This window comes from Gambusia affinis, linkage group LG07 (assembly GCF_019740435.1).
Source record: "Gambusia affinis linkage group LG07, SWU_Gaff_1.0, whole genome shotgun sequence".
NCBI classification, from domain to species: Eukaryota; Metazoa; Chordata; class Actinopteri; order Cyprinodontiformes; family Poeciliidae; genus Gambusia; species Gambusia affinis.
In genome coordinates this window covers 1,683,541-1,708,904 of record NC_057874.1, presented here as the reverse complement: position 1 = coordinate 1,708,904, position 25,364 = coordinate 1,683,541, and the positions used below count along the sequence as shown (strand labels likewise).

The 25,364-nt window shown below is 37.9% G+C and overlaps 1 protein-coding gene and 1 long non-coding RNA gene across 5 annotated transcripts in view; both read right to left on the bottom strand.

The window, feature by feature from the left end:
* Nucleotides 1–25,364, bottom strand: part of cntn4 (contactin 4) — a 264,248-nt gene that overhangs the window by 144,636 nt on the left and 94,248 nt on the right. The window lies entirely within an intron of this gene.
* On the bottom strand, nt 15,082–25,289 carry LOC122834137. 2 transcript variants are annotated; one of them, XR_006371136.1, is made up of 4 exons: nt 25,168–25,289; nt 22,726–22,921; nt 22,529–22,644; nt 15,082–15,582 (listed from the first exon to the last, which is right to left on the bottom strand). It is a non-coding gene; the product is annotated as an uncharacterized LOC122834137 (long non-coding RNA). The 2 variants fall into 2 exon arrangements; XR_006371135.1 differs by lacking the exon at nt 15,082–15,582 and adding an exon at nt 16,512–16,882.

The following is a 25,364-nucleotide window of genomic DNA, read 5'->3' as shown; positions in this document are numbered from 1 at the left end:
GCTCTGATCCATTTAATTTCACTTTAATAATGACCCATTCTTCTGTTTCATTCTCCAGTCTGGGCTTGCCGTTAATTAAAACACTCTGAAATGTAAAGCCTGCTCAGCTGATATCAGCGCTGAGTAAAACGTTCAGACAGTAAACACAAATACATCCCTGCAAACTGGAAAACCAGCCGCCCGCCCCCAGCCCCTTGTAATGTTAAAGAGTGCCATCTGTTATCATCAATAACTTAATGTACTGACTAGATGGAGCCATCTGACTTCATTACTTTCAAAATATGTTTTCAAGCACAGGCGAGGATCATAAGGCTCATAATCCTTTTGCAGGCAAACGCGGGAAACGGGCGCCTCTTGCTGTAGCTTCATGTTTCATGTTTCATTTCACAGAAAACGGAGCTGCCGTTTTGACGAGAGCACACCTGAAGTGGGAAATGATGTGTCAGTGCAACAATCCGAGCCTGCAGTTTACACTTCTGAACAAGCAGCAGCCTCATAAGTTACTCTGAGGGCAAAGGGAAGCAGCGTTCTCGACGGCGCGGCAGCTAAAAACACCGCAACACCTCCACCAGGATCTGTTTAATGAAATGTCATAATTAGGCCTACAAGTCATCCATCAGCCTTTCCAGATAAGTCACAGTATTACTTCAGCCCATTAGCATCAGAGGAATTCTGCTGGAGCCAGTCATTACACAGAGTAATCAGTGTGGATAATGCCGAATGCCTAACTGTACTCCTGAGCTGAGCGTCTATCAGCTCTTTTACTGTTTCTCTCAGGGAACTCCGTCTTTACTTTCAGGACACGTTCAGTTATTTTTATGTTCTGAAATGGAGGAGCAGAGATTTTTATTAATATGATGATAGGTATTTCTCAAACCTTCATAAAAAGAGAACCACAGACAACGTTTATGAGTTTTCAACCAAGCTTCTGCAGAAGGAGAAGACACAGCAAACCACTTCTCCAATGTGTTTACCATGTGTTCTGACTCCCTGTAGCAGAGCCTGTCTTTTTATTAAGCAGGAGGAAAGAAAGGAGTCGGGAGTGAAATGTGGGAGAGTGATAAATAAAAAGAAAGAGGCTATTCTGAAACAAGGAAGAACTATATTCTACACACAAGCAGTTTAAGGAGTATACCAAGATAAGAAGCAGCTGCAGCTTCGAGGTTTAGGGAAAAAGCAAGTTTTGTCTTTCACACGTTTTAACAAATTCTTCCTCTCTGGGGTGTGAATACTAAACCTTTAAATGAAAAGCAACCTGGTAACTACTTATGGAAGAATGATAACAAAACATAATTATTCTAACATATGATATCACTTTATTCATGTCCAGGGTGACCTCGCCTCTCGCCCGGAACGTAGCTGGAGATAAACACCAGGAACCCTCCTGACCCCATTATGGACAAGAAGAACAGAAAACGGATGGATCACTTCATTCCACTCTTTATATGACGGTCTATAAACTAATTGTCATTACATATAAATATGGTGCAGATAATTTTGACATTCTGCACTTTTTCAGCTTCACGTTCTATATGGGGCTGAAACAATTAATCAGATTAATCATAAGTAATCAATTTTGAAATAATCGTCCACTGATTTAGTAATTGATCATTAACAGAAGTATACAGACAAAACAAAAATACACAAAACAATAACATAGTCAGAGCAGTAACTGAGCCAAAACTTTACAAAAAGTAGACATTTATTATCTGAACCAGAAGAATGGGTTTTTAATGATTTTTTTTAAATTTATTTTTTATAAATTTTTATTCAATTAAACATTAGAATAATCAATAGAAAATTCAATTATTAAAATAATCATTAGTTGCAGCCCTAGTTCTATTTTTTTTTTCCCAAAAGAAGCTAATTTTATAAAACATATAGTCACAACTAGTCACAACATTAAAATAAATAATTAAAAATACACAAACTAAAAACTCTTCTGGGGTTGCTATCTGTTTCCTGTAATATTTTAGAATTGGACAGTCTCAAAAAACGTAATAATGGTTTCCATTTTAAATTCCACATTTTCTCCAGTGAGTCGGAGGATTTCCATCATGGCATTTCTGAGCAGGTGTGATAAAGAATCTTATGAGTTTTTTTTACATCCAAATCCTGCCACTAGTGATTTATTAAATGTCCACTGGTCTCGTCTCCATACTGTTGGCCGTTCCTCCTCTGTTGTTAAGTTTCTCTCTTTCCCATTTTGCTTTAGTGTGAAGAGTCCCATTGTTTTTATCTACTATTGTTTTTTAATTATTTTTATTATTTATATTTTTTATTTAATCTACTAGGACTTTATAGATAAGTGAAATAATTTTCTCTTTAATATTTGAATAATGTGCATTATTTTAAAAATTCCATATTTAGGACTATATATAAGCCTGTGGGTAGAATAAGCATCTTTCAGAAAGGCTTTGAATTTTTTAGAATCTGGTCATGGTTCTAATAAAACATGACCAGATTATGTTTTTCCATCAGGATTACCAAAGGACACGAATTGAAACGTAGCTAAACACACTAAAGTGGTTTATATTGTGCCATTGTTTTGATGTGCAGTGGAAAAAACACACAACACTTCTCTAGGCTAACAAAATAAAAAAAAAATATAAAAAAATCAAACCACTAATAATTTGAAACTGTCTGTTTTTCTTTTTGTTGACCCTGTTAACGTTTCAAATGCTGAAGGATTTTCTACAACAATCAGGACACTTTGTTCATTTCTCTAAAATGCTTCTCTTCCTGAACTGAAACACAAAAGAATGAAACAGTGATAAGAGGGTAAGAAATGGAGTCCAAACTGGCAAAGGACCAATGAAGATGTGAAAAAATAACTTTGTCATCAAAACAAAGTCACTTAATGAGCATTTCAATTTAGAAGTAAAGGTGTAGTGGGGAAGCTATCACAGAGTAGCACTCAGCTGATCTTTTTTGTAACTGTAACTCATAGTGTTAAATAGAAATGTTCTGTTATTTTGTTACTTAAAAACAAGACACTATTTATATATTGAGGCTCTATTAATTAGTCCCAAATACTGTTACAGTTCTCAGGTTTAAAAACTTCCCAAAGGCCGGATGCCTTTATTTAAATGGATTTAAATATTAACAGATGCAGTAGTTTCCAACAGCTGTGCTGCTGTTTAAAAATGTAAATTTAAGAATCACATTCATTTAGCAGAACAGGGATAATGCAGAATGCTGCATTAACCTTGTTTTTTTCTTTTATGTCAGCATTCCCAGATATTTGCCATGACTTCAGCAAGTTGCCCTATTTTGCTATTTGCAGTGACAGTAGAACCACAGCAGAAACATCCTGAGTGGCGCTCAGGGCAGCCGATGACTCACTCAGTAGATCCAGTCTTTGGGTGACACACGGCTAAACGGCTGCACACTTCCCTCAGCATAAATCCTCTCCATGTCTCGGACTGGAGCCGCTTGGTAAGCATTTTAAACGAAGCCTTGGATCAACTTTTGAAACACAGCTGACAGTGTGAGAGAAACATGAATAAAGATCAAGTAACTGAAAGTACACTGATCATTGAGTTTGAGAATTCCTCTTCACAATCACAGAACTGTGAGGAGAACTAAAAACAAGTTCTCCTTTTCAGAGTCTCCATGGATTCTTCCATCTTACAGATATATGTTGTATTTATCATATTGCATCATTCTGTATCATTTAATGTTCTATGTTCTACATTTGGCTCGTATTGTGGTTTTAGAACATTGAATGTGATGCCAAGTAAAGTGTCTCATAATTTACAGACAACAAGATGCTACTTTCTTCACACACTTAAAACATTGCAATGAGGCTCATACAACATTTTTTTACCAGCATGATTTGAAGAGGCAGATCTGCATTACCCACCCACAATACACACATATATTACATATATATTTAATTCACAAGAATAGCTGCTTTTTTTTGTTGACACCAATAAAAGTGATTAATTATACAGATATGTTCTTATATGACCTACACAATCACAAGGAAGACTGCTGACTTGAAATTTGCCCAGCAGACAGTGAATGACAGCCTGCGAAGGCGGCTACGCTACAAAAGGTCACTGCTACAGAAACTGGTTCTTCAGTGTAATGTATCCAAGTTTAAAGAGTAAAATAGTATAAAAGTGATAAAACTGCTGCATAACTCATTCAGATTTTCTTCTTAACAACTTGTATTGCCTCTAGATTATATGCTGAATAGTTACAGTGACGCTCCAAAAGCAGGAAGCAGACTACAGCGCAGAGTATTTTTTAAAAAAAAATAACATTCTCCATGTTCTGCCTCATCTACCACTCATGCTGGTTAAGAGTGTTTGTTTGTCACATTTATCAAAAATAGAAAATAAATCCTGCAACCGGTAAAATCTCATGCCACTCCATTTTTTGTTTCCATTCTGTGAAGCCTTTTGGGTCTTCTTCTCAGGTTTTCAGTGTCATTTCCTGGAACGGTTCTTGGCACAGCACCACCACATGGCCGTAAACAGGATGCGCAGAAAGTTTAATCTAGGTTGAACTGACAGCTCATTTTCAGAGAATACTGAAAAACACATTTTCTAACTTGAGTTTGCAAGTTGTATAACACAAACTCATCAACACACTCAACATATGCATACTTATACAAACATCAGTATAAGTATGCATTGAGTATAAGCTCAATGCAAACTTTCAAAAGTGCCGTTACATGTTTAGTGTGACTACAGTGCAGTGTGAAAGTGAACCGCAGCAGCTGAGAATGTAGCAAATGTTGCAGTTTTAATCTTCGGTTGAATTGAGTCTCCTGGACGATCAAGTGTAATAAAAACAATATGATAGAATAATAAGGAAATCTTTGCTGGTGAAGCAGTAGAGCCTCCCTTGCAATTTTTTTGTATCCCAATGTTCAATGTAGCTCTTAAAGCAGGATGTTAAACCATGTCAGTGAGACTGCCTGAGTGTTTTTCTGATATATTTTATTCCATCCTCTCTTAGAATATCACCATAAAATGTGTCAAACTGACAGGTAAAGGTTACAAATAAGAACACATCAGCTATCCCACTCATCTCCCACTCATCAGCAAACGAACATGGAGGAGCTTTGATGTGTCAAAGAGCAATTTCCTTTCTGGTAGGTGACAGTTTAAAGAAGAAATAAAAGTTTCTCTCCTAATCGCTGGTAAGAGTTGGGATTTATGAAGCGCGGCTCGGCATAAATAAGGTTCAAACAGGTGGAATGAGAAGCACTTAAACGAATCCACTTAGAGAAGCACACTTCTTCCACGTACTTTATCATTCAACAGCCAAGCAAAAGTTAGCACATCGTCTGAAAGAGCAGATCAAACAAACCAAGCTGCTTTTTTAGTGTGTGTGGAGTGTGAGAAAACACACACACACACACAAGGTTCTGCCGGCGAAACAGACACACATCTCGGAGACAAGTTTTCTCTCTGCTGAGCCGAGCAACAGAGCAGGACTCCGGGAACACAAAAGACCTCATCCAGGAAGTGGATGAGGTCTTATGTGGAATAACCGCATGGATCCTTCATGCTTCCTAAAGACTATTAGAATAGATAGTTCTGTCACAGTACATAAGTAGTTCAGTGAGCTGGATAAAATCATTTTCTGCAGTTGGGACATTGATGTATTGCATATGCTTTTAACTGCAAGGCCTCATTTCACAGCCGTTACTCCATGAAGCAATGAATGAAATCCACACACTATAATGAAGGTCCTTAGAGGGAAAACAGCAGTGTTGTAGGTGTGAGCCCATTTAGATCATATGCATGATAATAAAATTGCTTGACAAACTACATATCCAACTCATTTTGTCACGTTAGAAACCCAAATTTTATGTGATTAACACACAGCACTGCTGTGATTTTATTTTATTTGTTGGAGAGGAGAAATTTTGGCCAAAAAAACCAACAACAATAAAAAGATCTCTACCCCTTTTGCTTTACTCATTTTTAAATGTTCTATTTGTTTTGATTGGTTTTTTTAATCTCTTTTTGATCATTTTATTAAATTTACTGTTTGTTTTAACATTTAATTTAACTCAGTTTTTAACTGTCCTTCTAGGGACGATTATTGATGTTAGCTATGGCTATAAACACTGTGATGCAGGGATCGGATCATTTTGAGACAAGTTTCTTGTAAGTGTTCATTGTCAATTAAAAATAAAGCAATAAAAAAGCAAACAAACACACCAGTCTAGAGCCAGCGGGAGAAATGGCTTGTGGTGTTTTGCCAAGAATAAAAGAGAAGATGGACAGCTGCTAAAATCTGACTGCCTCCATTTTTGCCTACATTTCCTGAAGAAGGAAGCTGCGCTCAGTGTCTGAAGGTTTTCATGTCATTCCCTTCAGTGATTGTTGGTTCAGCGCCCCCACAGGTGAGGGGGGAGCAGGTGTTTCAAAAGGTTTGCCTTATTTGACACAGTGCAATGTGAAAGTGAACCGCAGCAGCTGGAAACGTAACATATGTTAAATGCTGTTTCCTAATTGAACCGAGTCTACTGAACCATCAGGTGTGAAAACATCTCGACATAGACAAGCTCTGGTCCAAATCAGCCCATTGGAGCTGTGGCTTTACATCTCGGGTCATTTTTCTGCTGCAACGTAAAAACCTTCATCCCAATCTCAAGTCATAAGGACGGACGGCTTGAGATATTTTTATATCATCTAACACCCATTAAGATTCTGCAGCACTTTCTCCCTGACCTTCACTTCTGTGATCTTGTTGTTGATGATACAGTTTGTTCACCGAGGTTCTCAAATTAACATCTGAGGCTACTTGGAATGAGAGTTGATAACACACATTGACTCTACTCATTCATTTTGGGACCTCTGAAGCCGGGTTGCACTCGATATTATTTTGGGGTTTTCCATGAAAAATGATCAGTACACAAATGAATTCAACACATTTTCTTACTTTTAACTTTTTTGCTCCACTTTACAATTACTCACCACTTGGTGTTGGATTTTGTAAGGCACTTAGTGTGACTGAAATATTTTTATTTTTTTTTTACCCGTCCAGGGTTTTTTTGTGGTCTCTAGTGTCCCTTATATCAAAGTAGGCTGACAGGAAAGGGGGAAGGAGAGGGGGGAAGACATGCAGCAAATATCGTCGGATTTGGGAGTTGAACCTGCGACAGCCACGTCGAGGACTCAAGGCCTCCAAACATGGTCGCACCGTCCCCTACTCCACCACACCACGCCCTTTATTTTTCATTCTATTATTATTATGCACCTATTACCCTCACACACATTTACTTTTCTCCATGTTTGTCTTCCTGACCTACTTTGTTTTAGCAGAATAAATAACTGTGGTGAATGTGTTCAGGTTGCTTCAAAGACTTTTCTTTTCAGGCTCTTCTTTTAAGTATTTACTTTTGATGAGCCTCCGAAAATAACAGACATGTGGAGGGCGACTATCAGACAATCATTTGTTCTGCTTATTTAAATATTTAGTCGAGGGGCTTTTGAAAAGACGTCATTTTTGAAGAAGCAGAAAATATTATCTGTTCTTATCATGCAAGTATCTTAAAGAGTCGCTGTGGGCAGAACGCATCTCCTGTAGCAGTCTGTCTTGCAACAAATCTTAAAATGCCTCTGATTAAAGATGGTCAGTAACATGCCCTGGATTATACCATCAGTTGTTGACAAGCACTGCTGATCAACCTCATTTGCTTTAGCCACTCACTTTAAACCTTTGAGTGGCTGGAAAGAAGAGACGCAGTCTGAGACATGATTCTTGTTCATTATGAGATCCAGTAGAGGTTGTAGTTCAAGTGTTTTCTGAACAAATCAACAAATGTTGCTTTGAAAGACAATTCTTCTTTTCTGATCACTGTGAGACTCCAGGCTCTATATTTTATACACAATACTTAAAACCATACAGAACTCTGCTTGCTGTTTTTGTTTTCCTCTTTCCTAAAGCAGTTACCCATTAAGTTTGTTTCCCCCTTAAACTGTCTCTTACGCTCCTCTGTCATGTTTTCCCCTCAGGAAACGAGGTGTTATTGTTTCCTGCTTTACGGCCCAACATGTTCGTTGCTTCTGGAGGTGACAGAAGCTCCATATCATTTGTAGACCAGGTGCTCAACAACAACCCTTTTTATGGACTCTACAAGCCAAAAGATGAATAATCCAGAAAAGGAGGTTGACACTAGAGGGATACTCTGACTTGAGTTGAAATATGAAGATTGAACTGATTCAATTTGCACTCAACACACTCACTTCACCCACCCAGGAACTAATCCTGAGAAAAGAAGCTGTTCAACGGCTAACAGCAAGCACAAATGTGATCGTATAGGTCAGTTTCCCCAAGACTTTGCTGCTATGACCATAAATCACACAGAGAACTGAAAAAACCCACCAGCAGCAGAACAATGCTCTGGTCTGTAAATCTCAGAGAAGTATGGAATACCCCAATGGCCTCCATATGATACCCGCTGATGAATATTGCAATACATATATTTATACCTTCCTGAATATTTCAGAATGAACAGCAGAGCAGAAGCCCTGTTGTATTAGTAAGCTTAATCATATCTGCAGTTAGCAGGAGGATGAAATATTGAAGAGGCTGACACTGTGAATCATTTAGTGGAACTAATGTAGATATGATCTGTTTAATTGCTCTATTTGTTTGTCACTTGTGAAATAAGACCCACCTTTGGATAATTACCATTTACACGACTGATTATTTATATTTTAGCTCCTTGCGAGAGCTGAATAACATTAACCTAATTAGTTGTTTTTTCTTCTCCTTCTACTTAAAATAATCTTGTAAAAAAAAAAAAAGAGAAAGCAATGCATGTGCATTTGTACATGGGTGTGTGGTTTGTGTGTGTGCGTGTTGTGAATGTCAGCTAAAGGAAAGCAGTTCAACATGCACATATTAGACATCATTTACAATATCATGGCTCCAAGTATGAAAAAGGAAGAAAGACATAAAGAAAATTTAGATATGAAGTTAATGTAGACACACCTTGAGAAACACTATTAAAAATTCAAAATGTAATATTTATAAAAAATCTGTTTCTTACATATTTATTAAAATAGTCACTATGTTACACCACAGTGGCAGTTTGATGTATAACTGCTATCTGCAGAAATACACGCCTTGGTCAAAAACAACCAATCAGAGCCAGAAGGAGGAACTTGGTGCTGCCAATCATGCTAAGGACAGTGAAACAACTTACCATGATGCTGCAATTAGACCAAATGTGATTTGAGCATCAGGAGCCTCTGGTTTACATGCAGTCTCTACGGTGATGCGACTAGGGCGTGTCAAGAAGTCTCACGGTGCACTTCACACGTCTAACATCTGATATGCGTAAGTCAAGCGTGATCAACGTTGGAGTTGGACAATCTGAACTTTGGCCACTGGACAAGGAGTGTCAACCAATCATAGAGACTCTGCTACATGACACAGAGGTCTGTAGTTGGTGTCCTGCCAGGAGATGTAGGCAGCATGGTGGGTTAGCAGGTGTTCAAACTGGACTGCCATCACTCCTCGCCAGAGCGTGGCTAGGTTGTGAAACGCACCGAACTTAGAACACTTCTGAATTATCTGGTGAATTCAAACACCTGGCTGACAACGTGTTTGAATTCTCCTGCTCTCAGTAAATAAAGCCAAGAGACTCTCGCAATATTTCATCCACCATTGGGCGTGCTGTGGTGGCGTAGGGGATAGCACGACCCACATTTGGAGGCCTTGAGTCCTCTGTGCAGCCGTCGCGGGTTCGATTCCTGGACCCGACTGACATTTGCCGCATGTCCTTCCCCCTTTCCTGTCAGCCTACTGTCATATAAGGGACACTAGAGCTCACAAAAGACCCCCTGGAGGGGAGAAAAAATATATATATATTTCATCAACCATTGGTCAAAGTAGCTGGGAGAGGAAAAATGGGCAAGAGGCTCTTTCCAACACGTCCATTAAGTAAATAAAGCCAAGCTTGGTTTATATTTTATCTGTCATCATTTAAATATGAATATGGTTTTTTCTCTCTGCATAGAAAAATAATACACACAGGATAATATTTGTGTGGCAGTAGAAATGTGACTATTCTTTATGGAAGTACACACCTTATTCGGTTATTTTTACAACTATTTCCTTCCACAAAATATTTTTTGTCTTGTTTATGTGTTATCACAATGTGAACAGTGACCTGGTTGTTCAAAAAAAAGTATTTTTTACAGTGCAGACAAGAATCTGAGCTGTCCAGATGTATTCAGCAACAGTCCAGTTTCAGGATTGGGTTTCTGGTAACTTCATTTTCACTTTGGTTTTCAACTATAACCAGCAAACGAGGGTGCCACTGGTTCTGATTAGGTTCTGCTGTAATTTTTAGCTCCAGTCTTTAACCACAAATTCCTTTACTACTGAGCAGTAGAATAATGTGGGGGATTAACTGTTTCACACTGTGAAGCTGTTAGCTGCTGAAGAGCTTCCCTGCATGGATCCAAACCCACAGTGGGACGGAGCTATAGTGCAAAATGGTAGAAAAATTTATCTAGAGAGGGAAAATGAGAATTAAAACTGAAGTGAGATTTATCAGTAAGTGGGTAACTTTGAAATAGCTAACGTTAGCTGCAAATAGGTAATGTAAGCTTATGACTTTCTGCATTGTTTACTAATTTAACATGCATGAGGAGATTTATTGACCTTTTGAAAATCTCTCTCTACCATCAGCCTGTCTTTCAGATATGTTGCCACAGTTGCAGTGTTATTTGGAATTGTTGCCCACACATTGTGGGAATATGTTCTTTTGGCATCTTTTGACTTTTCCTATTTGTCTAGCCTAGTCTAACTTTTCCTTTTTTTATTAAATGACGTTTTCTTTTCAACGAAGGTCACACAGGTTGTTGTCCAGACATTGTTGCTTAAAAGCTACTAGTTGTCATTTTCCTCTGGAAGTCATTTTACCAGGGCGTAACAAGTTAGATTGGTTGTTTATTTAGTTTGGGGTTACTGCTTTAACATCGTTTTAAAACTCCCTGGCATCCTCTAAAGTTGCTCAGTTAAGGCCTGGAGAGAAAACAGTTCACATTGCAAGAACAAAAAGTTGCCACACCGATTACACTTTATAATGTACATAAATTAACCCAAACTCCACAGAACTGGGACAAAATCTAAAGGGTTTCCACAATTTATACAGTTTATTTGCCATTAAAACAAAAGAGAGCTTTAGTTGGACATAAAACATTGTGCACAACACTCTTAACTTTGATCCATTTGCTTTGGTTAATTCAATTCCACTCAATTTAAAAATACTTCAACCCAAACTGAAGTTATATGTCCTAACTCATATCATTCAGGTATCTCTAAAGAGTCATTGTGGATGATGATACTGTGGGCCTCAGCTGCATGTCTTCAATGAAACTATCAGCTGATGGAAAGCACTGCTAATCTCCACTGTAGAGGTAAAGAAGTTCAAGGTCTGGGCTGGTGAGACCAATGAGGGATGTTTGTGTATTAGAAAATAACATGCAGAGTTAATGTTGGTTGGAGTTCATCTGAACAAGTAGTTAGTAAAAAGCGAGTCTAACACTGAGTTTGGTGGTTGGTTCCTTTACTATGGAAACCAGATTCACAGCAGTCAAAGGAAAGCACAAGCTGGTATGTCCACTTTGGAGTTCATGTTGACCCTTTAGTCACTCGGTAGGCAAGTGTTAGTGACATAAATCTGCTTCTGGCAGCCCCTGTAGACAGTGGAGGTCAGTGAGTAATGGAGTGACACGTCCTTTTTGGTTGATCAAACATCCAACGCACCACCGTGTTCTAGACCATCTGGCAATGTTTTACTGGGCATAATGGGAGGCCTGCCAGAGGAGCTTCACAATGACCAACGTTTCAGTCTTCTCTTCCATGAATGTCAAGGCCTGATGACGTTTCATTTCCCCAGTGAGATTAACTTTCAGAACAATGAGGTCTCAAACATATTCAAATCATTCGATTTTTACATGGTGGTATGTTGGTTCAACCTGACCTTCGGTGAGATTTTCTGGCATACAGAAAGTAAAGTCATAATATTATGAGAATAAAGTTGAAATAATATGAGAATAACATCATAATGAGTCAATACTTCAAGGATAAAATTGTATTATGACTTTATTATAATATTATGACTTTATTCCTGTATTATTATGACTCTATTCTTGTAATTTTATGACTATTCTCGTATTCTTTTTTTTTTTTTGCATGGCCCTAATACTCATACAAAATGTTTTGTTTTTGCTTACATTACCTATCAGAATGCGCTTAAGATTACATGAAGTACAAACTGTTCAGCAATCTAAATAGTTTATTTCTGCAGCTAACAACATTTCAAACAGTATGGTTCTACCATATTAGATTTTGAGATCAGAGCTGGTAGTTCAGTTCTGATTTCTATGGGTCTTTTCATTGTTTTTTTTTTTCTTTTACTGCTTTACAAGAATTATTTACTACACATCACCAGACTGAGAACAGTTTCAAAACACTTTAGTGAAAGCCTTTGATTCCACTCTGTTACAGTTATCAAAATCTACGATGGCTGAATGAACATGTAATGCATCATGCAGTATACTCACAACTAGGCATGACAAAGACGTACAACTTAAAAACTAATTTTTAGCATTTTGAATCCATTGAAAATTCCTAAGACTAGGTATGGCTATTCTTAATAGAATCCATTTTTTTCTGCAGCTCTACTTCCCCTAAATCCTGGCCACATAATGGCATAATCAGCATGGATATGGGTTTGGATGAGAAAAAGCTCATCATCAGGGCAAAAGTCATCTTTATAGAAGGTTTACAGGAAAAACAAAATCTACACTCAATGATAAAATCATGACCAAGAATATACTAAGAATCGTTCACCGGTAGACCTTCATATCCATCAGCGACTTGAACCAGGAGATATTCTGTCGAGTCTGTTAGCTGTTGGTCTTCTGTACATCTGATACGGCACGAGAACAAACGTGAAGGCCAAAGGAAGATCTCACACTGTCTTTAGTTTTTTTTGTCCTGCTGCTGCTGCTGTTCCAGCTTCATCTCAGCTGCAACATTCAGGATGTTCTGACGAAGCGGTGAGATAATCATTGCCACATGTACGAGGAAAAGAAGAGGAACACGTCTCAAAGACAGTGTCGACTGAAAGAAGCGGGACACGTAACCACGGGGGGTGTTTTGTTGACCCGTCTATATAAGCTGCCCTCTTTCCTATGCATGATCTGTTCCTCCCCATTAATGTCTCCTTGGCTGCCTCCTGTGAACTCAACGTAATTATTGCTGTTGCTGTAGGGCTTTGTCAGCTGGAAAACACTTGAGTAATAATGACAACAGCAGGTTTTAGCTGCCCCTTGTATTACAACTTCTTGGACAACTGTTAGATATATATTAGAAAACATTAGTTGTATTTATTGAAATACTACAGACTATTCCAGATTGAACATTCAAAAAGACAGAGAAGTTTCTGTCTTTATTCCTTATTTCCAAAGACACATTCTAAAATTAGCACATTTAACTAAGTTATTGCAGGTCACATGTGGAGTCAAAAAAATAACAGATTCATAGAAAACAACAAAAAAAAGTACAGAAGGAGGGATGATAGAAATGAAGGGAAGAACGAATGAAGTAGTGAAGGTCGAACAGTTTTTAGTTTTTAGCTGGGAACCCACAGACGATGCTGCAAAATGTGTACAGAAACATTGACACAATTTTATTCACTAGTCAATAATGAAAACATTTGTTTATCATAAATGGTGCCTCACACCTTCTGATTTGAACTGAGTTTTGAGGTGAAAAATTTTATTTTCTGCTGCTATATTATGACTATTAATCTTATGTTTATGACTTGTTTTTTCAATTTTTCATCACAATACCTTCAATTGATTAAAAGAAAATATTTTTGTAATATTTTATATTTATCACATATCAAATTTTATGTCATCTCCACAGTTCTCAGAGTTTTTGCAGCAGGACTGCAGGACGGTTCCTTCTGTCTTCTTGTCACAAACTTTTCCATTTTCACTCTCACTATGCGACGCAGCATGATGAGTTTGACTTACAGCCAATCAGAATCATTGTTTTGCCTTTTTTTCCTTCCATTTTCCCTCCAACTTTCTGAGAGCTCCCCAGCGCCCCCACAAGGACGGAATGAATAGAACAAGTGAAGGAAGGCTGACTTGTGGAACAGTTCAGCATGCAGATGTGAGGAAATCTTCATCAGCGTAGACAAAGGGGCTGCATGGTGTAACATTAATTTACGTAACACAGTATTCAATAGACTTTATGTAAATTGCATCAATAGGTAGAAACTAATAATAAAACACAAAGAGGGAAGGAAGGAGGAACACAGTGAATAATAGAAGGAAAGAACAAAAGACAAATGAAGAAATGAATGACAAACATTAAAACGAGAAAATGAAGAAAGAGAGGACACGTACAAGGAGGAAAGGAAAGTAGGAAGGTAGGACAAAAAAAGGACAACATTAAAACAATAATACCAAAAATCATTCTGGATATATTTGTACTTTCCTCCTTTTCTTTCAGAATCCTGCAACACTGAGGTCATTTTCTGGATTTTTTCAGACTGCGTAGGAATTCTTCCAGATCTCAAATCCAAAACACATTTAAGTTTTCATTTTTTTCTACATGGTTGTATTTAATAAATCTGTGATCAACTGATGAAGATACACTATTATTTTTATTTTGTTCTTTTCTACACTATTTGGATGGAGACTCTAAATAAACCCACTGGGTTTTTGCCTCTTCCTGCACTGTTATTATTTTTATCTTAATATCTTTGATCTGTCTGCAGCTGTGCAAACTAAACCAAACTAAAAGCTGATGAAGATCAGTGTAGTGACAGGTTTATCGAGTTAATCTCGGCTCAGTTTCTGCTCTCAAACGACGACTTTGACTTCAAGCAGCAGTCTGTTCCTCTGGTGTCACTTTGAGAAGATGAAGACGAGCTGACAAGACTTGTTTAATCAGCTTTCTCTCCATTATGATGAGCTTCTCTCATTACAACAAAAATACTCACAATTCATTTTTAAGACACAAGTGACAGTTTGAAAGACCGTCAAACAGTGACCCTCAAAGTAATGTGGGATTTGGTATGAAAAACGACAAAGACAAAAGAAAGGAACAGTTAAAAATAGTAATAGCTGTAAAAATTGATGAAACTAACACACAAAAACAATTTAAAAGTCAAGGTCAATAAACAGAGGATATTACATGATGCCATCTGTAAGAAAGCAGGTTTTCTGAGGCTCAAATCTGGAGCATGATCTGCCCTAATCCCCTGAGGCTCCTTTCTCCACGTTTTAAAGGTCCTAAAGCCAGAAGTTAGAGAAAAAAAAGAGAAGCGATACTATCTTGTCCTTTAAAGGTTCTGTATTTTCTACAATAGAAAAGCATTTGGTGCAAGAAGAAAAAGAAGAACGTCACAACTCTGGGAAAAGATAAAATCACAGCTGTCTAGTGTTTCTTCTTCCCTTTCTGGGGTCAGGAAGGGATAAATCCTGTAATGTTGTTCCATCAGTTTCCCTCTCTCCATGGGAACAGGTCATGAAAAGGTTCATCTGTTTCAGGAGATGTTAACGGTCGCGCACACTGTCGTGGAAAAGTATGGATGAAGGGAGCTAAATGAAAATGCATTCAAAGATTTCATATATAGAGATGGTTGTGATTCACATACTAAGGCAAAATAGATGATTCTAATAGGTTGAGTGCATTCACACCAGCCCTTTAGCCCGCTTTAATCAAACTCCAGTCTGTCTAACATGTCTGGTTTGTGTAGGGATTTTATTACCCTACACAATTACAATCAAATTCTGGTCCACCTAAAACCCTCCATCTGGGTTCGGTTGAAGTGAACTCTGGTGCGGTTCATATGCATATGTCAACACCAAGTGGACCGGAGACTGCTCCAAAAGTAGGAAGTGGACTACAGTGCAGGGCATTCTGGGAAAATACAACCAAAACAAACACGCATGTCTACCGCTACCGGGTGAAATGACTTGTGGTCTTTTACCACAGACAAAAGAGAAATCCTTCAACCACTAATGTTTGAATTTTGTGAAGAAGGAAGTAGCGCTCAGCGTCTTCTTCAGAGGTTTTTGTTTCGTTCCCTCCAGTGGTGCAGCGCCACCCCAGGTGAGGATGGGAACAAGTTGCTCGACTGGTTAGACAGTGCAGTTTGAAAGAGATCCTGCCTGCCTGCGTAACGTCACACTGCCAGTGGGCCATAGATGAGTTTTACAAGGATAATTTGTAGCTACATTCCACATAAAAATCTGTGAATGAGTGAATCTGAGAAGGTGGGAATCCACTGCAACGTAGTGCTGAGAGGTTTGAGTTTTATCTGGAAACGGTTGGCACAAAATCATTTGTTATGTTGTCACATGTTAACAGCTGAAATGCTACTTCAATGTTAAAAGTGTCCTTATTTATTTCACTTTAGTATTCAAAATATCACAATAAATAATGAAAAACATTTTTTTTATTAAACTCAAGGTATATTTTCTTGGACTCAACTGGTATTAAAGGTAATTAAAAACAACAATCAGACATGATGGCTCCAGTAAAGAGAATGACTTCAACTCAGACTAAAAGTGCATTAAAATTCTTACATAATTAGATACTGATAAATCACCTAAAAGATCACAAACACTTAAGATGTGTCAAAGAAATGGAATTTCGTTGGATGTTTTTCTTGTTCTTACTTTGTTGATTATTATTATCAAAAACACATTTGATAAATATCTGTGATAAACAATTTAATGGATTTTCTATCATCAAAAAGTGGCAGTAAATCATGCAGGGGGTCAATGTGAGCTCTGTCTCTCTCTGCTGTTTATCGGCGCTGCTGCCTCTGTAATCCAGTGTTTGTAGGGACTCTATTCTTTTAGGACTGTAACGCAGAAATTTGCAGCAATTTAACCTGAAAGTAATTAAAGCATGTTCTAAAGACTGAAACGAGAAACAACTGGCAATGCTCTTCAATACATTCTTGGAAACAATTGAACTGTGAGATGAAAAATGAATAAAATAATAAACACAGCATGAAACTAGAGAAACCTATACATGTTTCTTTGAGTTATTGAAAACAAATTCGCTATTAGTCAATCAGTGTGGAGTTTAGGTAGCAACAAGCTTTTAAAAATTTTATTCAGCTTTATTTTATCGTCCAAATTTCTTTTTTAAAAAATTTTGTTATTAAAAGTGACTTGAACCAGAAACATATTAGCATTTTAAAACATAAAACAAGCAGAAAAACATTATGTGTAAGATGTGAAAAGCTGTGGATGTATTAGTGTGTGTGTCTGCGTGCGTGGGCGTGTCTGTGTGTGTGTGTGTCAGTTTGATTTCTGGGTCCTCTAAACGAGACATTTGATTTCACCTCCCCAGGACTTCGTGTGGAGCAGATTAAAAGGCCTGTCGTTCCAGGCAGGCTGACATACACACACACACACACACACACACACACACATCACTAGAAAGAGTGTTAACAGGAGGGAAGTGCTCTGGCTGCCAACTTCTAGGTGGAATAAACTCTGGCATCAAGAAACGTTGCAGAGAAAGAGTTTCAACAAGAGAGAGCAACTAGCAGAAAGGAACCGTCCATCAGGCTTATAGGACCATAAAACAAGCAAATGATGTCCTTCATGTTCAAATTTGTAACCAATAAGATATTTGTTGGATTGGTTAGATGCCAAAAGGGAGGGGCTTCCTGATTTCTCTTTTTCTTTGAGGTAAGAGTTCAGTAAACACTTCTAATGTTTACTGAACACTAGAAGTGTTTGAAACCCAGACTTGTTCCACATTTTAACTCTGATATGTTTGATCTATTTTCAGCCAGTGGTGTTGAACGGGGCGTGGCCTGAAAACTGCTGGAATAAGAGTTCAGAATTCTTGAAGTCAGGTTTTGGAAATGTATTATGAGTAATAGTTACTAATGTGAAGTAAACAACTGTAACGCCATCAGTTTACAAAAGTAAAGACATCTCAGAAGGTTAACAACCAGTTGGAACCCTGTTCCTGATTTCAACCGTTTTAAATAACTCAATTTTCTGTTTGATACAATTACCTGTCAACACAGCTTTCTGCTTTTCCTCATGATCCTCCTCTTTTTTCTTAAGTCTTAATCTGTTTAATTAAACATTAATGCCTTTTCTTTCTTACATGGTTGGAATTATGCCAGTCTGAAACCGGCATGAAATCCTTCAGTCTGTCATCAAGTAAAACAGAAGTTTTACTTGATGACAGACAGAAATTGACAGTCTAGCTGTCCACTTCTTGTGACGTATCCTTTATAAGTTATGCTGTCATTTGTTTTCAATCATGAAGAGCACACACACATTCCCGTGGGTCCTACAGCAGCTGTTCCAATATTTCCCATCTTGTCATGTTTATAGTTGTATTGAAAAACTGCCTTTCTTCTCTGTTTCTGCAGTGTAGAAGCTGACTGTTGGGACGTTGTGTTCTCTGTGTCCTTCTTCCTCTTCTCTACTCCCATCTCATTTTTTCCCTTGAGGCCTTTATCCCACCTTTCTCTCTTTTTTTCTGCTTCCTTGTCCATTACATTGAAACAAAGCCAAAGCAACTTGTAGAGGAAGCCGTAATGCTCCACTTGTGAAAGTAAATATGTTGGGACTCACCATAACAGCAAATCCGAGTGCCACAGTGCCAGACGGGAAACATTACAGAAACCAAAGAAACATTTTGTTGTATAGTGCATGTCCACCAGGATTAAAGCTATAAAATTAAACGGTCTGATATATTCCATCAGGGAATGCTTTTTTTTCGATGTCACCTATTTCATCTTTTGCTTTTCTTAATCAGCAGACCGTCTAGGAATCGAATACCAGTGTCCACAAATACTTAAATATTTACCGGCTGAAACAGTCAATTGTAATCTCAGTTACAAAAACTTGACATCAGAAGGTTGTAGGTGTAATTCCAGCTTGCTTCTGTTACAGGTCGACGTGCGCCTACTTTGGGTTCCATTATCTTCCTCAGGACGTAGCGTTTTTTTGCTATTCCTTTGGAAAAGAATTTTGTCTTTTTTTTTTTGTCATGCCTTTTTTGGATTTTCCTTTTTTTTTTGCCAACATTTGATTAAAATGTTATTTTGTAGCTGCTAATGCCTGGGTTTGTGACAGAGTCCTTCCAGTGTATTTTGTGACAGGTATTGTTGGTTGGTAATAAAAGAAAAAGGAGGTTTTATAAAAATGACTTTATATTTTGAACTTCCAAAGGCTTAACCAAGTCAGCCGTGGTAAAACAAAGAGATAACAGCAAACGTATTCCTATTGTTTAATAGGATAGCAAATGTATTCATATTTCATATTCTTCACTTCCACAATAATTTGTTTTTTTCCTACAACCTTTTTGTAGTAGTTGGATAAAGAAATGAAAATTTTCAAATTAGTTTCTCATTATTCCTTTGCTTGTTTTAATTGAAGGCCAACAGGGAGACGTTTTTTTATTATCCCCAGGAACTAAATTAGCTGCAAGTTAACATTTGAATCATTTGGTCTTTTGTCCCCCTACAGCAGATTGTGTATGTAAAAATCAAGAAATGAGAGCAACACATGTCAAATGAATCAAACTGACTTCGAAATGAAACGACGCCTTGACAGTTTTCAATTATCGCAGTTCAAAGACGGGTGACTAATTTAGAAATATAATTGTGTTCTTAAGTGTCCAAGGGCAAATGTCATTATCAAGATCTTTTTATTCATTTGAACATAAAAAACAAATTAACACTCTGAACCAAGAAGTGCAACTAAAGCTGCAAAGTAACATCTACACAACTCCTGTAACTTCTCACACAGCCTGTGTTCTACTCTGTCGTCCATGAAAATTTGCATATTGATGCACACATTTTGTTGGCACCTCTGGTAAGGTGTGTTGTTTACCAGTTTAAAACCTCTTCATTTAAATGTGATTTTTATTGCAGTAGCATAATCTCAAGCTAAAAGCCGGGGAAAGGAAAGACGTTCCAACCTTTTGTTTGGATGGCTTTTATTTCTCAGGAACATACAACTGCATCGATATCCTGATGAAAAGTATTTTTATTCCTTCTTGTCTCAGTAAGGACAAGAAGGAATTGAGACTCACTTTCACAGATGCGAAAGTGAGTCTCAAATGACAAACTTTATGCCAAATGAAATCGTTCAAAATGTGCCACCCCTTAAATTGATAAAAGCAATTAAGTCTTAATAAGGACTTTCTTTACCAGCTGAAAGGACAATGCAGTATAAAATGTTGATAACGCACTCCTGGCTAGCATGGCTAACACAGCATTGTGCTAAATCTGTGTTTTCAGCCATCAACTCGTTTTCGTTTCAGTATTGTGCCTGGAGCAGCTATCTTAGAGTGTGTTGCTCCAAACTTATACAGTAAGCAGGAATGTTATTGCAGTAAAGCTGACACAAGCTTGAATAAATGTTCCCTCATGATTTCTGAAAATGAAGCAGCTGTTTGCACTAGTAAACTTTACATAGGTCTGTTTTTATGTGTCCTTGAAAAATGTATTTATATATGAGCAACACAAAATATAAACAATGTAGTCGTACGCAAGTGCTTAAATGACCAGACTTTTTCCACTGTGCTTTAATAACATGGCAGCACTGTCTTCATTAAGAGCAGCTTTTTCTGCAAGCAATTCTCACTCTTAAGACTGTGTTCAGATAAAAGCAGAAAAAAAACTATTGAAAACAGACAAAAGCAGAGCTCTTGTTATGCTGATTTGATCTTCTTCTTTCCACTAAAAACCCTCTGCATTATTTTTAGAGCTGTGGTAAAACTTTGCAGTTTTCATGTGGATCAATAAAGCCAGCTCAAAATCTCTGAGCTTTAGTCAAACAAGCTACTGTGTATGTTCTCGGTATGGGATGATGTTTGAACTTTCTTCAAACATCGAGCGAATCTGCGAAGCGCAAATGATTTCTAAAGCCCCGGTTTTTGCGGTGTGCGCATGAAGAAAGATTCGTCCCAAATCCATTTGACATTTGTAGCTATGGTAACACAAGGCTTAACAGATCGGGTGATCACTGAGTCAAGCGGTCGCAAAAAGTTCAGGCGGATGAGGAGAGCAACTGAACATGCTGTGTGTAGCCAGAGCTGTGGGAAATTTGTTTGACAAATAAAAAGAAATACTATCAACAGATATACAGTTGAGGGCTGCACAGTGGCGCAGTTGGTAGAGCTGTTGCCTTGCAGCAAGAAGGTCCTGGGTTCGATTCCCGGTCCGGGGTCTTTCTGCATGGAGTTTGCATGTTCTCTCTGTACATGGTGGGTTCTCTCCGGGTTCTCCGGCTTCCTCCCACAGTCCAAAAACATGACTGTCAGGTTAATTGGTCTCTCTAAATTCTCCCTAGGTGTGAGTGTGTGTGTAAATGTATGTCTCTGTGTTGCCCTGTGACAGACTGGTGACCTGTCCAGGGTGACCCCGCCTCTCACCCGGAACGTAGCTGGAGATAGACACCAGCAACCCTCCTGACCCCATTAGGGACAAGGGGGAACAGAAAATGGATGAATGGATGGATGGATATACAGTTAATAAAATAACTTTCATATTGTGGAGAGTTCAATGTTATTGCATTTTTAACATTGGTCATTGTTGGTCAGCAATATGCTTCACAAAAGAGCAGAACAGTGTTATGTCTGTTAAAAGTCATTAATAATGAAATCTGTTTGTGAACAGTTGATGAATAAAGTAACTTGTAATCTAACTTAGCTATTTTCCAAATCAAGTAATCAGTAATCTAACTAAGTTACGTTTTCAAAGAGTAATCAGTAATCTGATTAAAGTTACTTTTTTAAAGTTACTCTGCCATCACTGTTCATTAACCAATGTTAGCTGCTTTGGTTGCCTCATTCTATGTCTCACTTTTACATGGACTGTTTTGTTCATAGTGTAAGCGTAAATATTGCCAAACAGCTGATGGAATGTTTGTTTAGTGGGAGAAAAAGATCATACTCAGCTAACTGTCAGCCAGTTGTTCTACAATCACACCAGGAAAGGTCCAGAGCAACAGGCTTTACTACAGTTAGCTGGTAGACTACAGATCTCGATTCTAGGTCAAATTTCTATCGTTTCTACTGTATACCGTTTCCATCGCACAATCCTAGTGTATATTGTGCAGTGTGTGATGTTAAAAGCTCTACATTATAAAATAACTGTAATATCAATAGGAGTATTTATAATTTTGTAACAAACTACTTGGAAAGCAATATTGTTAGGTTGTGATTTGCAGCTGTTCCAACATGTCACAAATCAAAGCGACTGGTCAGTAAAGATTAGCTTAGCATTTAGTGCTTTAGTTGAAGGACATAGCAAAAAACTGCAATAAGCTGACATGGAATAAAACCAATTACACAAATCCACCAAACTAAAGTCTAATAACTACATATTGAATGTATCTGGATTCCCCATCTAAACCGTCGTCACCAATGTTACTCTACGACTTTGAGGGTTAAACTGTTGCTAAGAGAAGCTAAACACCAGAGGGGTTTCCGACTAGAAAATATGATTCTTGAAAACACGTACCAGATCATGTTATGCTTTCACCCCCCTGACACTTCTCTCCATAACAAATATGATTGCTGTGAAGTCAACGCCTCCGTGAGGAATAGGCAGCACACCGGTCAATTATCACCAGCTGTCTGCAGTGAGAAGAGCCGTTGTTAGAGCTGCCATAAGACAAGTATTGACACGCACAGAGAACTCTGGAAGGGCGAACTCACCGACCAGTCTTTCCTCAAAGAAATATGATAATGTTATTTGTAAAGGGACAGAGGGTGGACAACACCCCGTGTGTTGATTAACGAGAGAGGCGACTGTCCTCGTCAATATGACATCCTTTGTCCTCGTGATTCACCTAATACCTGTTGATTAAACACTGAGTGATGACGCCAATACTCGGAGGTGACCCCCTCGAATCTGTAAAGGAGATAAATTAAAGTCCTCCATCAAAACGTGATCAATGCCACGGAGCGCCTCTGGCTGAAATGGACGCCTCAGTATAATGAAGCAATAATTTAAGTTTACTGCTTGGTAAGTGAATGATGGACATTCGAGTACAGCCTGCAGAAATTTTTAAATGTCAACGAGAGAAATTAACCCCAAATCAAATTGTCTTTAATGGCAGTTTTATTAAAAAGACCTACTTTTATTACTACATTTCTATTGTAGTCTTTAAGGTTCTTATCCCAACATTAAGAAAAACCCTCTTAATGTTTTTTATTGCATTTTTTTAGCATGCTGTATTAATATCACTTATATGGTGACTGAAGTTGCAATAATTTCATTTGCTATGTTTTGAGAGTTAATCTGACCACATGACTTCAGCATAAGGAAGTAAAAATATGAGGATGTCTGGAAGCTGATAGTACAGCAGACTGATTTGGGAAAACTTTATCTAAAATTAGGGATAACTTAAGGTCATGGTTGGACAGCAGGGAGACAGAACAGTTGACCCATCAAACCATCAGTTCCCAAAACCACACAAAAAAAAAACTCATAACAGCGCACACAGGTCAGTACGAACTCGCCAGACTGAACATAGAATAAAAAACTTGTAGGGTCCAAATGACTCCATCGCTTAGGATTAAAAACAACACAGCATTAAAAAAACTAATGAATAAATAAATGACAAAATGAACAAATTAAATGAGGAAAGTTCAGAGCCTGAGAGACTCTAGACATTTATCTAAATATAGTCCATACATTTCAGTTACTCCCCACATTAGCTGCTCCTTGTCTAAATAATTTATATGATGTGTTTCCCCTAGTGACCGACTCACTGAATTAATTACATTTTTATTATTCTAATTAAACATAACTAATCTCGCAAAATGTTAAAATAATAATGAATTTAAAAATCTCTTTATTTAATCAATAGAAATCAAATTCAAAACTATATAAAGAACCAATAAATCTTACATCAGATCAAACTAGTGTGCCTGTAGAGATATACACTCACCGGCCACTTTATTAGGTACACCTGTCCAACTGCTCATTAATGCAAAGATTTAGTGTCTACATGAATCCTGCCTTTTATCAACAATTCAGGTTGTTGGTGGTGAAATGGTGTGGGGGATATTCTCCTGGCACACAAATATTTTCCTGGTCCATTAGTATCAATTCAGCATCATGTCAAAGCCAGAGCCTACCTGAGTATTGTTGCTGACCATGTCCATCCCTTCATGATCACAGTGTACCAGTTTTCTGATAGTTACTTCCAGCAGCATAATGCACCATGTCATAAAGCCCAGATGATCTCAGACTGGTTTCTTGAACATGACAGTGAGTTCACTGAATTTGAATGGTCTCTACAGTCACCAGATCTCAATTCATTACAGCAACTTTTGGATGTGGTGGAAATGTTGCAGAGATTTGCATCATGGATGTGCAGCCGACAAATCTGGACCAACCGTGTGATGCTATCATGTCAACATGAACCAGACTCTCTGAGGAATGTTTCCAGTACCTTGCTATACCAAAGTACTGGAAACATTCTGGTATAGCTACTGGAAGCTATACTACGAAGGACTAAGGCAGTTCTGAAGGCAAAAGGAGTCCAACCTGGTACTAGCAAGGTGTACCTAATAAAGTGGCCTATGAGTGCATTTAAGTATAATTTTAAACAATTATTGCCTGCTGTCACTCTGACTTTTGCTCAGACAGAAATCTGACACAGTAGTGAATGGCTTTGGAAAGCAGAACCAATTCAGGGCTAATTTTCAAAAATGAAGCAATGATGCTCCTTCATCCTAGGTTTTGTGTTCCACTGCTTGTTCTGGGCACATCAGCGGTCCACTAGAACTCAATTTTCATTGTTATCAGCTTTATTTGAGGAGAAGGGCTGCCCCTGACAGCAGCAACCCGACAGAGGATTAAGTAGGAATAGAAGACGGACAGAGAGACGGATGGATTACTTGTCCTTTAATCCAGGGTATAGCTCCTTAATCTAGTATTTTGGATTGAAAACTTAACCTATAATCTGTAAACCAACCTGTAGTATTAACTTAACCCAGGCCTGGAATCAGTCCACACTTGATGCAGAAAAATCACCCAGAGTGGGCTATATTACAACTTTTACATGTTGCATGTTTTTGTTTATATTCAGAAAATTTTACGCAAGAGCAGAACACTAAAATACAATACACTACAATTCTGTTACTTACCGTGGATGAACAAAATGAAACTTGGACATGTAGGTGTTATTAATGTAGTGCAGTGCGACAGAGCAAAGAGAAAAACAAAAAAAACAAAAGTAAAAGAACAACTGAAAACCACTCCTATTCTGCTTTCGGCGACATTACATGCACACCCGTTGCCATAGCAACAGTTCTGACAACAGTTCCACTACCTTATCAGGATT